General features: G+C 36.5%; 1 protein-coding gene across 3 annotated transcripts in view; it reads right to left on the bottom strand.

Moving 5' to 3' along the window:
• Nucleotides 1–16,651, bottom strand: part of PTPRR (protein tyrosine phosphatase receptor type R) — a 248,144-nt gene that overhangs the window by 129,158 nt on the left and 102,335 nt on the right. The window contains exon 1 of one of the 3 annotated variants that reach the window (XM_019651762.1): nucleotides 6,320–6,455. The exons of the other annotated variants lie outside the window; for them this stretch is intronic. The gene's annotated coding sequence lies outside the window, so the exon portion shown is untranslated. Of the gene's footprint in view, nucleotides 1–6,319; nucleotides 6,456–16,651 lie in introns of those variants that run through there. 3 annotated transcript variants of the gene reach the window in all.

Raw genomic sequence — 16,651 nt, 5'->3', positions numbered from 1 at the left:
GAATCTGAGTTCCATGTAAGTAAAAAAAACTAGGGCTCTGCTCCTAAGGAGGTTATATTTGGTTAGTGGTTAACCTGAAATGCCTAACCATTCAAAAACAAACAAAATTGATTTAACACAATTAGTTTGATTTGTAAATTAATATGTCTTTGGTACTTTGACTACTACACCATTCAGGAGGAGAAAAAATCAGCTTATTTTATCTTAAATTTTTGAAGCCTGCTTCTAATTGGTGAAAGCAATATAAGTTTTCTGAGTTGTGTGCTCTATTGATTGTAAATTAAACTCAGACTTAACTGATATTAGTGTCTATTTCTTGAAAGTAATTTCTGTTTAAAAATTCATCTTTCTAACTATAAAAATTAAATATGCTCATGATAGAAGATTTAGAAAATACAGGTTAGAAAAAAGAAGTAAATATTATTTATAATAGTTTATCCCATCACCTTCAGGTAACATTGTGCTGTTTTCTGATACATAGGTCATGATATATATATATATTAAATATGGTGGCTGCCCCAATGCAGAAATATTTTCTGATTCTTCCCCTCCTGAGTCTCCCCAGGGGAGGGGAAATGACTTGTATAATTGATGCTTTTGGAATGCCATACCATTGTATGTGTAACTCTGTATTTTCCTTTGGGGTCTGCCTGACTATAATAAGCATCTATTCTAGTTTTCTCTTTGCAAGTGGTAAAGTAGGTTGTAAAGGCTCTGTCCTCTGGGGAGGCCATGGTGGGTCAGTGTTCTGTGTCTAGTGTATAGACCTGCTAAAGGAGAGGCATGTTATTGTCACACTCCTAAGTCATATCTGCAGTAGCTGTATTAGCAATAAAGCTGACAGTGTTATCTTCACATGTCTACTTCCTCTGTCTTTCTCAGGCAGGGAGGAGAAGGATGCTATTTCCTGGCTTGCTCAAACACCAACACATGGCACCACAAAGTCAGACATTAACCCTCCACGTCAGTCCCCCCAAAAGGCCAAAAGGCTCTAAAACATTTCCTGTTCGTTGACCTTGATTTCAGCATGGATAGCTACAGAGGTAGAAGGGTCAGAGGAGAATCAAGGTAGATGGCAGTGTGGAAGTCAGGGGCATAGTTTCCGAAAACGGTTTGTCAACACTGTCAGATGCTGCTGAAGGTTAAGAAAAGTGTGGACCAAGAAGAGGCTGTTGGGTTTGTTGATGAGAAATAACTGATGGACTCCAAGTAATGATTCTTAAAATGCAGCCCACAGTCCATGGGGAGGCCAATCAAGTAAGTTGTGGTCGGAACTCACTTGTTAGTGCAAGTTCATTGTGTAGCAATCTGGGTGCATGATGTACAATTCCACAGACTTTCTTTCATCACCCAGGGTCATTTAATGAGTTTGTAAGGGTGAGTGCAATTGATATTTATAAACTAAAATTAGCATTTTATTAATGTATATTGAGATTGTTAGGGGGTTAAGGAGTGAGTGTATGATGAAGAAACAGGCAGAACACCACGACTAATTGTTGCTGAGGAAAAAAGGAGAAAGGTAGGATGGTAAATGGAGGGAAAAATCATTCTTCCCAGATGGTCAGAACCTTGACCTTTATACTACAGCAATAGCATGCAGTAGAATGATGACGTAATCCTTCTTAAGATCCCTACACTGTGATGAGCGTCCCCTTTTAACACATGAAATGACAGTGCTAGAGTTTTGGTCAGAATAATGTTTTGAGACATTTTGAAAACAATTGCAATGCCCACATCATGAGTTTTTCATATCCTTGTTCTGTTGTAATTATGGGCTGCTAAATCGTTAGCCAATCAAAACAATTCATAAAGGAGACAAATGAATGTTAGTGGTGAGTTGAGAAAAGGTATCGAAATTTCTTGTTTAGAAAGGTAAGACCTTGTGGACAAGGGAGATATTCAGGAGCTTCTTAAATTATGAGCTCACACATTTAAACACTTGCTTACTCTGTTTTCTCATTGCTAGGGAGACTGAACCCACACAAAATAATTGTGTTTGTGTGTTTGGAAGCTGCAAGTAGGTGAGCAAAACCAAATAAAAAAACTTTACCACACTATAATGTAATGGTTAAGAGTATGGGTTAGGGAGTAAAAAAGGCTTGGATTTAATCCTGGGCTGAGTGGATTTCATCAAATTATTCACTCTCTCTGAGCCTCAGTTTCATCATCTGTCAAATGGGGATGATAACTGCCTCCCTTTCATAGAGTTTCTGAGGATCACTTGAGTTATTGGACATAAAACAACTAAAACTGACAGATAAAATGTTCCCCATAAACTTTTCCTATAGATATGAATTTACTATACATCAATGTTAAAAGTAATTAATTAAATGATCTACTTCTCTGGATATTCAGTACCAGGGAAAATTGAGCAGCAGCTTTGTTGATTAAATGAAGGTCCTTTATTTATTTGCTGGAACTGTAATAATATCAAGATACTAAGGAGTGGCCTGATTGGATTTCCAGTATTTATATTTACTGACTGTTATACCAGGAGCTTCAGCCAAAAGTCAATCAGGAAATCTAGGTCAGTGAAAACAGCAATGGTTAAAACAATTTGGTTTTGCTAAAGTGATATAATTTTTGGAGAAACTATATATTTGAGGTTTAAGGTCAAAATGGCACATTTTAAGCAGGTTCTTTGATTTCAAAATCTGCTTCTATTTCCTCCGTACCTCGCCCCTTCAGACCATGGGTGGGTGAACCCAAATCCCAAATCCTACCAAAGACTCTACAGATATTAAATTAAATTCATATTCATTGTCCTTTTCTTTTTTCTCTCTACTACAAATTAAATATTAATGTTGCAACAGAGTTAAATTTAGTGATTTCGATTAGATCCTACTCATTTGAAACATTTTTTAACCTAATTTTTTCTTCATTTCACTAATCACTCATCTCTGTTTTAATATTACCTCTTAATTAGTGTTCCCTTTCACAACGCCTAATAACATTCTTGTAAAACACCTTTTGCTAACCCTTTAAAGACTCCTAAAATTTATCAACTAAATATGAAAACTTTTATACATTGTTCTGAACATTTTAAATTCTATGTAATTTGGAATAAGCTTCTATCCTTATAATCTATTTTTTAAAAGCATATAATGGTGAAGGTCTTGGCTTTTCCAAGTACAAATTCACTGGAGGAAATAAGGCTTCCATAAATTACAAAATAACACTCTATATACTTTTATGATACTACCATTCCTATACTTTGTGATTTTATGTCCATTTATACTTATAAAAACATTTTGGTAACAGTTACAAACATATCTATGGATAAAATAGAAGAAAGTAAAATTTTAATACAAAGTTCTTTAGAGACAGGAGAAAAATCACGATTTAACCACAAATAGATATCATTCTAGGTACAGTAAACAAATATAATAGCAAGTTACTTGCTTTTCACCGAGTTTTCAAGTCTCATTATTATATGTTCAAGTGAACAGAAATTTCCACATTCATCTTCCCTGATTATGTTTTCTATCTTGAACTGAGTGTTATTTCTTCCATGTTGTTCTTATTCCTGTGTTCTCTTTCAGTCTCCCTTAAATTGTCACTCCCCCTCCCCTTCCTTCAGCATTTCTTATGCTGGAGGCAGAGCACAGCAGCCTAAAGCCTGAGTCAAAAATGGCTGGAATTGGGGCCACACAGAAACCCTGTATGGACAAAAGCCCAGTGCTCAGGCGAATGTTGCCTGAAAAAAAAACGAGGTCAGACAAATTCAGGTTTCTCCATCCAACCCAATCAAGATAACAAAACTCTAATCATCACAGCTGTAACGGCTCCATTCATGCAGCTTTTCTGAAAGGACACAGGAGTCATCTGACGACCTATCCAGGAAGAATTGAGACCAAACTAACCTGTTATGTGGCATTTAGGGATACTTGGAAATAAATGTCTAAAGGTAAAGTCACAACCCTTCGACTCCCCAAGCACTTTGCTTTCAAGTCAGAAACTGATATTGTCCCAAGCCATCAAAATCTATAAATACCACTTTAAAACAAGAAGAAATTAACAATATTTACAGGCCACTGCATGCTTTAGTCCAGATGTGGATAAAATAGGGAGATGGCTCTCTTTTATTTTTATGTCTTTATATTAAATCAATAAGAATATATTCTTCTGGAACTTTCAACTCTTCACATGCAAACTTGAGATGTGAGGTGGCAGGGAGACCACGCAGGCTCTGAAACATAGCCTGATCACAAGGGTGGTTTGGAGCCTCACGCTCCTTGGAAGGATGTTATAAATTTAGTTTATTTTGATTCTCTCCATGAAGTAGGTTATGATTCACTTCAGTGACTGCAATAGGACTCTGATTTTCACTCCTCTGATGAACTACCCAGTTCTCCAAGAAACATGATAAAATGAGATGAGTTTATTGGCATGTGTTTTTTAGATGCAAATAACATTGTGATTTAGTGTCCTTTCAACTTTTATTCTCGGTAATCTTGATTTTCCTGTTCTAGTGGGAATTAACAATTTTCTACATAACAAAAAATGAATAAAGACGGAAGTGGAATAGGTTTTAGTCAATGTTCTTGCGGTTTTCTCATCTGCAGAAGGAGATGGCAAAATAATAAGCATATAATTTTCCATAATGTGTGGTTTTAGTGATTAGTACCCCAAGAACCATCTCATTTGGAGAAAAGAAAGATTCTGAGTGATATTGTCTGCAGCATAACTTTAATGCACAGCATGACTGTGCCAATTTCATCTTGTTATTATTTCTCAATCCTCCCAGTAGTACATTTTTTTTTCTTTTAGCACAATGGAGGCCATGGTATTAGGATTGCTATATGTCTGACCTAATTATTAAATTGTTAAATAGAAATGCGTGGATTAATCAGAAAAACAAGACTATATATAGCTTATTCCTCCTTGTTCCAGCTAAATATAGAAATGGTTAATTTTATACAACACAATCCAGCATCAATTACCAACTGAATAATTCACACTAGCAATTAAAAAAAATTTGAGAATGTGGAAGCTGAAGGGAAAGATATTTTGATGTAAAAAATTAACAAGCTGCATCTTTCCTTAAGGTTCTTCATATTAAAAGGTATATATGCAGTAGATTAAAAAAAATCACTGAAAACTTTTCTCTTTAGTCTAAAATTTTGCTGTTAAACCCTAAATTCTGCTTTGAAATTATTGCCAAGCCATGATTTGGCATTATTATTTGCTCATATTTCTAAAAAAAAAATATCTGACAGCCCTATATTTTATGGCAAATAGAGATTGACTTCTTGAATCAAATGATATATTTGGGCAATTTTGATGACTGTTTCCTGCAATATTGAATCAGGCAGGAAGTTAATCCACTTTTATTATTAAGAAGGATAGAAACACCAGATGCACTATTTTTGACATTGTTCTTCATCATCATGGACCACAGATCAAATCAGAATTATCCATAACTTTCTACCAACACCAGAACAACTATATTACTTCTAAACACTCAAATGAAATTTTTATTTTTAACCTTTGTATGCCCAGGACTTCCCACAATGCCTAGAACACAGAGGCAACCAAATATATATATTTTTTGAAATAAGTGAACTAAACATTTTGTAAGGGTTTTCACGTAATAGCACTTTCTGTACAGATTAACTAATGAATTCATACATAATTTTTCATAAGAGCCATAATTCTTATGAGGATAGCCAAGCTTTAATAATCAGGTTCTCGGTTTACTAGTGGAAAACAACAAAGCGAAGGGACCGGTTTGGGAATTAGGCCACGGATGTCTGATGTCACCAATTTCATTCACTGGTCCCCTACATCCGATTACAATGCAAGATACTGATTAGTCTTTTAGTGAAGTCTGCATGCAAGGGCAGGGTCCCTAAAGTGACATTACTATAAAAGCATCTAGATTTAGTGACTTAGCCCACTGTAACCTCTCCTTTCCTTTCCCAGTTATCATAAATGCAAGTGGCCATCTTTCCCCCAGTGTCAGTGTGGGAACTAGACCGAACAAAACTAAGAAAATAACAGCTTCACTCAATATCTTTTATGACATTTTTCAGGTCTGTCCAAGTGGATGTATTTATAATTCCATTCTCTTTAGGATGGATCCAAATTTAATTACAAACTTCTTAAGTTCATGGTAGGGTCTTACTGTTTCAAGATGTTGAATTAACTGCGTAGCGTTTTCTTTTAATTTCAAACTTTGAGGCTAAAGATATTTCCCTAGATATCACAAAGATTCTTTGCTGACTCACGCATATACACAGACGAACAAATCCAGACATAAATCTCAGTCTTTACCCTCCTAACCTTGCACCGTTAATGTCACGAAAGAGTCTCTTACCTGTTTGGAAATTGACAGGATGTTGTGATGAGCTCGACTTCCATTTGTACTCTTCTTTGGGTTATTTCCTCACCATAGCAAGCCGGACTAATCATAAAGCTTTCCAAGCTCGAGTGCTGAGAAGAAGCCTCATTTAGTCACCTGGAGGTAACTGCCTGGTACTATTTCTAGAGACACTGCTGATCCCAGGTCTACTGTAGCCGCCCTGCATTCTCAAGAGATACCCCAGGTGCTTGCTGTTTCGACAGTTTACTAGAATTGAAATTCATGGGGATTTTTTTTCACAGTAATTAGCAAAAAAGATGAGAACTTTATGGGCTATAGACAAAGTGTGTGGCATGAGGGATTTTTTTATCTTTCTGCTTTTTAAAAAATGATCTGTTTACAAGGTATTTTTATGACAAATATAAAGTCTCTCTAAAAGTTCCACTATTTCTTCCAAAAAATGTTCCCACTCTGTGCTAGGAACTTTATAGATATCTCTTTTCAACCCTCACCATCATTTAGAAAGCAGGGATTCTGATTCATCTTTTTATTGATAGGAAATTAAAATGTTTTAAGCAAAGCTCAAGTAATAAATCTGGAATTCAAGTACAAGTTGGTCAGATTCCATAATTGATGTTTTTTTTCTCACTACACCATATGCACACCATTATGATTGAACAAAGGGATTTCAGATTAATGATTATTGTAATTATTATTAGTAGTAAAATATTTGATCTGAAAGAATAGGAGGAAATGAAGATAATTAAGCAGGATAATTATCTCTACATTTAAGGAGCTAATAATCTATTAGAATAAGGGTAGTTGAAATACTTTAGGGATTCCATGAACAATAGTCTTAAGATATATGTTATAACTCTAACAAGTTTGCAATAAAACTTAATCATTTCTACATTACTGGTGCCCTAATAAATTGATATATTTTTTAAAGCAATAGGGCATTGTCAAGGGTCTTAAAAATGTTCATGATCTTTGACCCAATAATTCCCCAACTGCAAATTTATCTTAAGGAAATAATTTCAAAGCATAAAAAAGTAAATAGACAAATATTCTCTTTGCAACATTATAGTAAAAAATCCAAAGCAACTTAAATGAACATCAGTGTAAAAAGGATAAGTAAATTATGGTACCTCAACAGGAGGTAACTGTTGTCTAATTCTCCCTTTCCTGCATCATTAGTTCCCCCTCTCTATTGAATCTTTCCAATGTGTCTAAAAATGTGCTGCAATATTTCTCATATGAAAATAAAAGCCAAACAGGCCAAAACACCATCTTATCCAGCAATCATCCCTTTTCGTTCTCTCCTTTCAAACAAAGGTCTCAGAGGAGTTGTCCATATTCATTGTTTCTAATTCCTCCATTCCGCCTCCCATTCTCCCTGTAATTAGCTCCTGCTACACTAAACCAGGATTCCTATATGTAACAGCCAATTTTCAATCTTCATCTTGCTTGACCTATGAACAGTCTTTGACACAGATGATTCCTTCTTTCTCCCTGATATTCTGTCCTCACCAGGCTTGCAGGACGCCATGCTTTCTTAGTTTTGCTTTTTATTCTTTGGCTACTCCTTTTCAGGTCTCCTTTGCCTATTCCTCTTCATTTTCCTGATCTCTCTACATTGGGGGACCCACACTCAATTTTTCGTCTCTTCCTTTTTTCTGAACCGCAGTCTCAAATTAACCAGGGCCTCACTCTCAGAACCCAAGACTTGTAATATTTCCTGTTGCATACTTGACATACCCACTTAGCTGACTAACACGGTCTTATCTACACTGAACTCTTGATTCCTACCCTACCCACTTTCACCCCAAATCTGTTATCCCTTCAGTTTTGCTCCTCTCTGTAACTTCAGCCTCCCGTGTGCTCAGGTTGAAAAACCAGGTGCCATTTTTACCTCCTTTCTTTCTCTCATGCCACAATTGATAAAGCCAATCAGCTCTACCTTTGACCAACATTCAGAATACCACTTTTGATCACCTCTATCATTACCACCCGAACTCCATCACCTCTCAAAGGGGCTATAGCGACAGCCTCCTCACTGGTCTCCCCACTTTCACTCTGTTTCCTATATTTATTTTATGCACAAAGCCAGAGTAATTTTTTAAACCATAAATTATATCCTGTCAGTACTCTCCTAAAAACCTTCCAGAGGCCCTACTTGATCTCCCTAACAGCATTCTCCCTCCCCCCACCCCCAGCCACCATCTTCTATCACACTCCCCATGATTTTACTCCTTCCTTTCTGGTCCTGGCTGCTCTTTAAACACAGCAAGCTCCCTCTCCCCTCAGGGTTTTGCATTTACTCTTTCACTGTTAGGAACCCTCTTCCTGAGATGCCTGCAGGGCTTACAGCTTTATTTCACTCATGTCTCTCTACTTAAACCCTATCTTTTCAGAGGTGCCTTCCCTAATCAGACTATTTTAAAATATCACCTTGCCTGTCACTGTCTACCTCCTTACTCTGCTTTATTATTTTTGTTCCTCAGCACTTTTCATCATTGATATATAATACTCTCGCCTTACTAGAAGGCATATTCAAGATAGCAGGGATACTGGCTGTTTTGCTTACTGATGATCCACAGAGTATAGACAATGCCTAGCTTATGGCAGAAGTTAAATAAATATCTTTTGAATGAATGAATGAGTAAAGCAGATGCACAACTTAATATTAGGTGAAATAAGCATAAAGCAAAGTTGTATGATAGGCATACATAATGCAAAGCATGTATACTTTGTAACCATATAGTATGTTAAGATTTGTAAGGTGATTCAAAGACATTAACATAATTGTGATTAATGGTTTTTGAATAAAAGTTATATTGTTGGCCTAATTTCCAAGATTTTTAAAATATAAAATTACTGTGTATATCTGGGAAATGATACCAGTTGACAGTACAGAGAACACAGTTGCTCTTCTTGAGAAATGACTAGCTTCAACCACATATCTCCAAGGAAAATAACCACAGTGCTTTCAGAGTTAATGTCACTCATGTACACTTGAACATTATCTCCCATTCAGTATAGCACACCAGTTAAGTGCAACAATGCAGAGTCAGATAGTCTGGGGCTGAAGTATGGCTCTTCCACTTAACAGCTAGATGACTCTGGGAGAGTTATTGACTCAGTATTTTTTTTAAGACTTCATTTATTATTATTATTTTTTTAAGAACAGTTTTAGGTTCACAGCAAAATTAAGTGGAAGAGATTTCCCATATTTCTTTTGCCCCCACACATGTATAGCCTCTGCCATTATCAGCATCTCCCACCAGAGTGGGATGTTTGTTACGATTGATAAATATGCATTGATACATCATGATTACCTTACAGTCCATAATTTACATTAGCGTTCACTCTTGAGGTTGCATATTCTATGGGTTTGTTCAAATGTATAATGACATATCCACCAAAATACTAATATCATAGAGTATTTTTACTGCCCTACAAGTCCTCTGTGTTTGATCTATACATCCTCCCCTTCTCCTTAGCCCTTGGCAATCGCTGATCTTTTTACTGTCTCCAAAGTTTTCTAGGATGCCATATAGTTGGGATCATACAGTATGTAGCCTTTTCAGATTGGTTTCTTTCACTTACTAATATGAATTTAAGTTTCCTCCATGTCTTTTCATGGCTTGATAGCTCATTTCATTTCAGCTCTTTTCAGCACTGAATAATATTCCATTGTCTGGATGTACCAACATTTATTTATCCATTCACCTACTGAAGACATCTTGGTTGCTTCCAAATTTTAGCAATTATGAGTAAAGCTGCTACAAACATCTGTGTGGAGGCTTTTGTATTTAAGGTCAGCTTTTTGTATTTAATTTGGAAGGTCATTGATAACCTCAAAATTTAGTATTGCCTTTATTCCAAACACAATGGCAAAGTTTCATGATTTATTAACATCAGTAGAATCATTCTTGATACAAAAAGAAAACAAAAATCTTAAATATTTCTGGTTATCAAATGTATCTTATTTGATGTGCTTTCTTTACAGTGTTCAATTTCTGAGTACTGCTGGCTGTCATGTGTTTTGAGCAAAGCAATTGCTAAAAAAAATATTCAGAAAAATTTTTTGAGTCCTATGTGTACAAAATGTATTTAGTAGATTTTTAATAACAGGTAATCTGTCTTCCATTTCATCAGAACATCCTGACATAGGCACAATAAAAATGAGTTTATGTGAGCCTTACGAGAATATACAGACTTTTTTTTGTATTACTGTTTTCCTAGCCTTGTAAACAAATATTGGCTCGTTGATGGTGAATTAGGTCTTACTAAGTGCCAAATGGCACCTTTAAGGCAAAATAGATTGTGATTTGTAAATACGTGTTTTGGTTCAATATACTCAGTAATTTTATCAGCACTGAAGATAATCATGAAAACTAAGAAAAATTTCATGCATATCAACAAATTTATTAGACTCTTGTTATGGATCTGAAAATGAATTACCAAGGTAGAAAATACAAATGTAGAACCCAAGCTAGAAGGCACAAATGATCCATTATTAAAGGATCGTAATAGACACTAAGTAAACTAAAAACCAAATTAACTAAACACCATATAGTCTGTGTCTTCACATAAAAAAATCCAGTTTCATTAAAAAAAATTTAACTAAGTTGTCTGATTTGGATTCTAAAGAATGCATTATAAAATAAGCAAAAACTAATAAGGGGTATGAATAAGTCAAGTCCCCCTTTGCTCTTGCCTGCTCTTCACTCTTTCTTTGGGCCTGCTGCTTGTTTTGTTTCCCTGGCTTGGAGCGAATGTTTACTTGACTCACTCAACAAACATTTATCGAGCTTCTAACATATACCAAGCACTGTATACGTTGGGTATACAATGGTTATCAAGGCACTGTCTCTGCCCCTATAGTCCCTTCCTGCTCTTATCAAAGGCAAATCCCTCCACGTAAGCTCCCGTCCCCTGACATACTCTCAAGAATTTTCCTCCTCTTCTGTCTCCTGTATCATCAGCTCTTTCCTCACTACTGGATTATTCATACAAGCATGCAGATGTGTATAAGCAATCTTGAAAATCAAACCTTCATAGAGTCCACTCTCTCTCTATTGATTGTCCATTTCTTTGTTTCCCATCACATGAAATATTTTTAAGCAAATCATTTACAGTCTCTGCCTCATCCTTATCACTATTTCTCTCTTCAACCACTCTTATTTGACACTATCCCCAACAACGGAAAGAAACCAGTTTTGTCAAGATCACCAATGACCTCCCTGTTGCCAGGTCCAACAGACACTTGTGCCTCTCGTGTAATTTTCAGCAGCTATTTGGCACAGTTGAATACACTTTCCTTCTTGCAACTTTCTTCTCTAAGCTTTTGTGGCATCATATTCTCCCAGCTTATCTCCAAAGGAAATGAGAATGTGTTTCTTTCATTTTCTTTACTGACTTCTTCCACACCACTTCTAAATGCTGTTAGGATTTAGGGTTCCTTCCTGAATACTTCCTGGACATTTTCTATCTATACTCTTTCTCTAGGAGATACTTATCCAGTCTTAGGCTTTACACACTTTTTATAGGCTGATAATTCCCAAATGCACATTTCTAGCCCAGATCTGTACCCTGAGTTCCATATACTTATATATCTAACTGCTCTCTGATATCCCCAGAGGGATGTCTAAAAGGAATCTCAAATTTAATATGTCCAAAATTGAGACTTGGATTATTCTTAAACTTGGTACTCTTCTAAGTTTCCCATTTTCAGTAATGGAACTAGTTACTAATCATCCAATTGCACAATATAACAATCTGGTAAGTACCTATGAATCTTTTGTTTCCTTCATCTACAATACCCACTCAATCCTTAAGATCTGTCAGTTCTGCCTCCAAGTACACAAGAAGTCTTCCCCCCCCCCTTTTTTAAAGGTTTTATTGGGGAATTGTGAAAGGGGAACAGTGTTAGGGAATTGGGGAAGGGGAACAGCCAAGTTGTCCTTCAATTTTAGTTGTGGAGGGTGCAGCTAGCTCAGCTCCAAGTCCAGTTGCCATCCGGCTGCCTGATGGCAGCTCAGGGCAGCTTAGCTCAAGGTGCTCAATCTTAGTTGTGGGTGGGTGAAGCCACCATCCCATGCTAACAACAGGAAACCTTGTTGTTAGGAGCACGTGCTCTCACCAGCTGAGCCATCCTGCCACCTGTTGGCAGCCCAGTGATAGCTCAGCTCGGGCATAGCTCACTGGCCCATGTGGGGATCGAACTGGCGACCTTGTTGCTCAGAGCTCACGCTCTTAACCAACTGAGCCATTCAGCCGGCCCAAGTCTTCCCATTTTTATCTGTCTCCATTGTCAGCACAAAGTTCAGCTACCATTATCTATACCTTTGGATACTAATATAACATTCCTGTTCCATTCTTCTCTCATTCCAATCCATTCTTTACATAGCATCAGGAGAGATCTTTTAAAAATGGAAACAAGATTACCTGTATTCCATGCAAAACTCTTTACGGCTTCTTTCCTACTGCTTTTAGAATCAAGTCCTAACTTCTCACTATGGCCTACAAGGCCTGCATATCTATGTCTCCTGCTTACTTGACTGGCCTCATCTTTCTTTCTCCAATGCTCCCACCACACTGGCATCCTGTCTGCTTTGCAAACCTTTTACTGGCTGTTCTTTCGGTTTGCAATGTTGTTCTTCTGAATCTTGAAATTCTGCTCTAGTCTCATCCTTCAGGTCTTGGTCAAGTGTCCATCCTCATGGAGGCCACTCTAATCACCTTCTATCTAAAGAAGCACCCCACCCCCACCCTCATCACAGTCCCTACCCTGTGTGTTTCTTCCATAGGTCCTATTACAATCTCTAGTGAATACATTTATTTGTTTTCTCTATATCTGAATGTTAGCAATTTGAGGAGTAAACCGTAGTTGCCTTATTCACCCCAGTGCACATCATAATTCTTGGCACCTAAGTAGCTCCTCAATAAAATTTTGTTGAACAGACAAATGGAAACAAACAGAAAAGAACAAAGAGAGAAAGGAAACAGAAAATAATAAACAACTATCTAAGGGTCCGAGTAGAGGAAGTACAAGGGGCTTCATGAGCATCTTTTAAGGGCACCTAATCCTTCCTTCAGAGGAAGAGAAATCTAAGGCCCACTTACTTCCCTGACTGCAACCTACACACTAAACTTTACTTCAAAGAACACTCCAATCTACACATAGGCCCAACTACACCATTCAGACATGTAGCATAAATATGTGCCTACATGTGTTAAATATGTATACACAAATATCATATGTATATGTACCTATATTAAATAAAACACAATCAAATCTAGATAGACCACCACACCGTGTGCTATTTTATAATTGCTTGGGTATGTTGTTCTTAATCCCTTATCGCAAGTTAAAGATTCTGATTGATGTCTACTCATTACATGTTTATTTCTCTAAAATAAAGGTTTACCTTTACTTATTGAATTTCAGCAAGATGATGTCTCAGAGATTTTGAGAGCCATGGCAACAGCTTTTATGTGCGTCTTACAATAAATAACTTCCAGGTGTGCTATTTCTATTTCTTTGTCATTAGAGATATTATAGCACTGATTTTTCACACCATGGACATATATATATGTTCACATGAAAATGTACATGTTTCATACGTATATCAAAGTTTTAATAAGTAACAAAAAGCTAAATCTTTCTGAGAAATAGAGATCAGAAAACATTCTTGTTGGCGAGAAAAAAAAAAGAGTACTTCAAATGTTTGATGTATAAATCATTTCAAAGAAGAGGTGAGTTTTCATAAAATAAGCCCAGGCCAAGCCCTGATATATAAATTCACAGGAACCTAAAATAATCCATGTCATGAGCACTTTGCCACACAGAAGGAAAGGTCAAAGGGCACAATCTCAGAGACAGCCACAGCATGCTGGGGTGCCCTACCAGACCTTTGTTTGAATCAGCTCATCATAAATAACATCGTAACATGTGATTCAAGTCACAATGATACAAATTAAATACAGGAAAGTGTTGAAAGTTCTGATCACTCTCAAGTCCAGGTTACCTATTTACCTGGAGGTAAAGCAAGCACCTGGAAACATGATGCCCACTTTGGAATATGCTGCTGGACGGCACAGTTTAAGATTGTAGTAAATGTGGGCATACACATTGGTTGGGCTGTTTTGCTAAAACAAAAACAGAAACAAAAACCAAACCAAACAAGAATAGTAATAATAAAGTACCTGGGGTGTATGATCTGGACCCTGCCCACCTCTCCCAACTTGTCTAAGACACTTTTCCCCTTTCCCATTACATTTCAGACACACTGTTCTCCTTTCTGTGCTGTGTTATAGAGCTTGATTGTGAAATCCTTGAGCATTTGAATGTGACACAGTATCGAAGAGAGCTAGGAACCAGCTGACACACTAGGCCAGTGATCAGGGCAGAAGACGATAAGGCTAAGGGGAAGAATAAGGAGAAACTTGACTCCATAAGGTTTTGTATCAACAACAAGAATAATAATAGGTAGCACTAGCATGTTCCATTCATTCTAAGTGCTAACCCTTAACACATCGACCTAACTAATCTTTGGAACAAACTCATGAGATTGGTAGAATTATTATCTTCATTTGATAATGAGAAAACAGAATCGAGAGTATTAATAACTTTAAAAGATACATGTCTATTAAGTCATGCACATTCTCTACACACACACACACACACACACACACACACACACACACACACACATACACAAATGGGATTCATTAACATGGAGAAGACCATATTTGAATCAGCTTTAATGGCAGCATTTTAAAAGAACTACTCTGGCATAGTAGAATGAGTTGGATGAAAATATAATATATATCATAAAATATAAAGAGTTAGGTTATGATCCTGGATCTCCCACTAATTGTGTGAGTTAGGTAGGCACTTTATATCTCTGGATTACAGCTTTCCTAGCCTCAAATGGATAGAGTTGAAATCTATGGTCTTAAGGCCTGCTGTGATGGCTAATTTTATTTGTCAATTTGATTGGACCACCAGGTACCCAGATATTTGGTTGAGGATTATTCTGGGTGTATCTGTGAGCATGTTTCTAGATGAGATTAACAATTTGATTTGATTGACTGGGTAAAGCCGATTGCCCTGCCCAACATGGGTGGAACTCATCTAATCTGTTGAAAATCTGAATAGAATAGAATGGCTGAGTAAGATAATTTGCTCTCTCTGTTTATCTGTTCTTAAACTGGGACATGGGTCTTCTTCAGCTTTAGGACCTGAACTTGGACTGGAGTTTATACCACTGGCTCTCCTCAGGCCTTCAGACTCATATTGGAACCATACCATTGGCTCTTCTGGGTCTCCAGCTTGCTGACTATAGATCTTGAAACTTCTTAGCCTCCATAACTGTGTGAGCCAATCAATCCCTGTTGATAAATCATATCTATCTATCTATCTATCTATCTATCTATCTATCTATCATCTGTCATCTATCATCTATCTCCTATTGGTTCTGTTTTTCTAGAGAACTCAGACTAATGCAACCATTGAATAATACTGACAATCTTTGATAACAAAGAGTTTTTAAAAAATATATTATGATTGAACACTTGCCTTTCCTACATCCTCTTTGTATTTGTAGAAAGTTTTGGCTTTCCTTCTAAAGACATGAGGGTAAAAACAGATGGTGTGAGGGTGTAGCAGAGTAGATTGTGGTTACCAAATTGAGAGAATATGTATCAGAAACACATAAGAGTAAGTTCTTTTGTCCACATTGCTGAATGGAATACTTGTACAACTGACATAATTCTCACCCTCTACTTTAGCTCCATTGTCTGTTAGCAAAGAAAAAAAAAAGATTACATGGAGTTCTCAGTGAAACAAAATGAATAATAATACTAAGTGAATTATTGAATTACTCATAAAATACAAGCAACACCAGCTTAAAACAGCTGTCTTTGCAAACATAATCTGTTAAATTAATACAACTTTATAAAGACTAATGTTTTCACAGATGTCCTTTCATGATTCATAAAATACTGTTTTATTTACTCTATTTAGGCAATGATGAGCAAATTGTATTGAGAAGAGCTGTGTAGAAGTCATATTTAGTGAGATTTGAATCGATGTATAGTTACAGGAATTAGGTATGTGGTACAACAATTAAAACGGCTTTGTATATTAATGGCAATGACAGGCAGTGGATTTGTAGTTAGTTGCAAATGTAGTGTTACACTGTTTGTAAATATCTGTTTTAATAATTAAGAAACAAAGCATGTTCAAGGAATGGGATCTTACAGTTTATGTTTTCCTATCTCTCTCAATTTACACATGCATTTTACCAAACTCAGAGCAAGGTATCGTCCCATCTG

Source organism: Hipposideros armiger, unplaced genomic scaffold (genome assembly GCF_001890085.2).
Source record: "Hipposideros armiger isolate ML-2016 unplaced genomic scaffold, ASM189008v1 scaffold_166, whole genome shotgun sequence".
In the NCBI taxonomy this organism is placed as follows: domain Eukaryota; kingdom Metazoa; phylum Chordata; class Mammalia; order Chiroptera; family Hipposideridae; genus Hipposideros; species Hipposideros armiger.
This window is presented reverse-complemented; position numbering and strand designations above follow the sequence as displayed.